This window comes from Sinocyclocheilus grahami, unplaced genomic scaffold (assembly GCF_001515645.1).
Source record: "Sinocyclocheilus grahami isolate Dianchi unplaced genomic scaffold, SAMN03320097.WGS_v1.1 scaffold785.1, whole genome shotgun sequence".
Classification (NCBI taxonomy): Eukaryota; Metazoa; Chordata; class Actinopteri; order Cypriniformes; family Cyprinidae; genus Sinocyclocheilus; species Sinocyclocheilus grahami.
This window is the reverse complement of record NW_015505964.1, coordinates 228,356-231,702: the sequence shown is the minus strand read 5'-3', so window position 1 is coordinate 231,702 and position 3,347 is coordinate 228,356. Positions and strand designations below refer to the sequence as shown.

Here is a 3,347-nt window from a genome sequence, read left to right as displayed (position 1 = left end):
GGCATCACCTGTATTAAAGAGAAACTAATTACTTCATCCGATGTTTAAGTGAAGAAATTATCCTTGACAGCCTACTTACTGGACTTCCTCAACTATTGGCTTTGTTCTCTCTCACCGGACTTGTGTGTGTGTGTGTGTGTAGGTGATGTAAAAGACGAAAGCAGGCATTTGGACCAAAGTGAGGCAAGGGAGGGGGAGACTCAAAATGTTTCTAAACTTAAAACGCATTTTTGCCCTGTTTGTGTTGTTTTACTACTGATTAAAGTATAAAACATTGTTATTTACAATGCACAGCGGTCCGTCCGTACCCCCAACCCCCCCCGGATTTCCGCATATGTCTGTAATCAGTTGGCTTTGGCCAGTTTGTAACCTGCTTTTGTAGAGTTGGTTTGAGTTCATTAGCCAAGGACATTCATCCTAAGGAAGAAGACTGGATGAAGATCGCACAGGTAAATCTACAAGAAAGCAGGGCTGCCAACTTGAGTTCAACTTGGAGTGAGATTGGTGAGAATTTCCACTGCAAGTTGGGTTGGGGTTTGTGCGGAACTACTTCCTTCCGCCACGGATTCAAAGCTCAAGTTGACAGTTAAACATACGTCACTTTTAGAATTCGTATCAAGGGCATGTGTTGCTTCAGTTAGGTTATTAGTGAAAAATAATGAGGTTATAAGAGAGAAACAATGCGGCAAGACGTGCATCCAAATGAGAGCGAGAGAGAGACCACGAAGCTAGACATTTCTTCTTATATATTAACTAACGTACGCTACGATTAGCTCAGTGAATAATTACAAAAAAACAGACCCGGCTAGAACAAGAGGAGTGATACAAAATTGTGAAAGGGCGTTCCTGTAGGATACCAGTACAATTGGCTTGTTTGAGATGCGCCTCGCCTGAAATGAAGGCGAGAGTAGGCGGCTGCAGTTTGTCTCTCATAGTTGAGGTATACCTATGATGAAAATTACAGGCCTCTCTCATCTTTTTAAGTGGGAGAACTTGCACAATTGGTGGCTGACTAAATACTTTTTTCCCCACTGTAGTTTAGTTTCAGTTTTAATTAAAGTTTTGCAGAATTAACAGATCACTTCCAGAGCGCAGGCCAAAGAAAGACGTAGGCATAATTTAATCTTTGTGAGGCAAACATATAGCGACACAAAATTAAAGCATGCTGAGATTGATTAGATAGTAATAGTATACAAATATATGATTTGGTTATATGTCTTTTCTTATTTAACCATAATCATGATATTGTAACTGTGGTGTCTTGCTCAATTTTCCTTGAACAGTCGTGCATCAATCAAAACTGGGACTAATGAAATTCAATAATGGCAATCGCATTTAACAGTAAAGGCTTATGTTTGAATGTTCTTTTCGTTTATGAAGAATTATAAGCGTGTGTATGTTGTGATTTAGCCAATGCACATTTGCTCAAAAGCCTGGCAGAGTGATCACAAGATGCTTGGCAAAAGTTGTGTTGTTTACAGAAAGGATGCGCGTTCTCATCTTTTTTTCTGTTAATTATCATGTTGCTCTGCATGTTTGTTTTTCTTCAAAGCGCCGACTTAGAATGCCTAATGTTGGTTTGATTGCTTGTGTTACATGATAAAATAAATAATCTTGCTTACCTGATGTAATAGATTTAATGCGAGTGCGGTTCGGGTCGCAACTCGCGGTCTTTGTCAAACGGTTATCGTCTGGTACAGAATTAAATTAGTGCTGCTGTCAAATAATGGGTCGGGTGTTCTATTAAGTACTGTTGGTGCACGTTTACCAAACAGGACCCATGCAGGCTTTAAACTGCTTTGCATCTCTCTGTCAGGTGACCCCATGTGCGTGATGCGCCATTACAGGCAGCTATTTCCCTAAATCTCCACACAGCTCGTATATTTTTCCGCCAAGGGGTGAGAACGTAATGATTACGAAAACGATTATTTATTTTTGATAATTATTATTTTATTTCAGTTAGTTTTTCAATAACTGTTGTTAGTTTAGTTTCATTTTAGTTTTTCAATTATTTTTATTTTATTTCCGTTTACGAAATAGTTTTTTCATCAATCGTTTTAGTCTTAGTTTTCGTTTACATAAATAACCTTGTCTGGCACTGATTCATTACATTAATGTTGTTCATCTTTTTCTATTTTTCCTTTACATTTGAATGTTTCTTGTTGTATTGTTCTGATGTATGGCATAATAATAATAATAAAAAAAAGATACCTACGAGATCAAAGGCAGATGTCGCGTAATTCACACTCACATGCTGTGCTGCTGATTAACATGATATGATTTCAGTTCTGTTGCCTTTATATAAAAATAAATATGATGAACAAGACACTCAAAATGCTTGCTATTTAATTCCATATGAAAGGCGTATTTATCATTCATTTTTACTTTAATACAAACATGTGTTTTAGATTTTTATAGAAATATGACAACAATCACATTATCTCACACAGAGATCGCACTGTCATAGTGTTTGGGAACATTCATGCATAATTTAAATACATAATCACATGAAATCAGATAGAAAATAAAATATTTTAGAAGAGAACACAGCATCACAGTTGTCTGAACCAATGAACATTAAGCTGTGTCGTCAGTCAGTCGTTTCCCATCATGCTTTTGATCAGCGCAGTCGGTGGAGAGCAACTGAGCTCGACTGCACAATCCGACACAGCCGCCTCGCCATCGCAAGAGTTTTTTGGCACAAGTCAGCATGACAACAGAGCAAGTCGGACGTAGGTGATCACCGGTGATCAGTTCTGCGCAGATTTTGCTCATCTCAAACAAGCCTAATATCTCACGGTTCTCAGATTTGAGAACCAGAACAAACTGTTGTATAAATTATGAATGAATGAATGAATGATGCATTTATATAGCGCTTTGTGTATTGTTGTACACCCAAAGCGCTTTACAATCATGTTGGGGGGGTCTCTCCTCAACAACCACCAGTGTGCAGCATCAACTTGGATGATGCGACGGCAGCCACAGGACAGCGGCGCCAGTGCGCTCACCACACACCAGCTACAGGTGGAGAGGAGAGAGAGTTATAGAGCCAATCAAGTGGTTGGGGATTATTAGGAGGCCATGATTGACAAAGGCCAGGGGGCAATTTGGCCAGGACACCGGGGTTACACCCCGACTCTTTACGAGAAGTGCCATGGGATTTTTAATGACCACAGAGAGTCAGGACCTCAGTTTAACATCTCATCCAAAGGACGGTGCTTTTTACAGTATAGTCTCCCAATCACTATACTGGGGCGTTAGGACCCACACAGACCACAGGGTGAGCACCCCCTGCTGGCCTCACTAACACAATATATATATATATATATATATATATATATATATAT

General features: G+C 39.3%; 1 protein-coding gene across 1 annotated transcript in view; it reads left to right on the top strand.

Annotated features, from left to right (window-relative positions):
- Nucleotides 1-421: 421 nt before the first annotated feature.
- Nucleotides 422-3,347, top strand: part of nmt1b (N-myristoyltransferase 1b) — a 10,305-nt gene continuing 7,379 nt past the window's right edge. The window contains exon 1 of the mRNA XM_016246112.1: nucleotides 422-449. The gene's annotated coding sequence lies outside the window, so the exon portion shown is untranslated. The remainder of the gene's footprint in view (nucleotides 450-3,347) is intronic.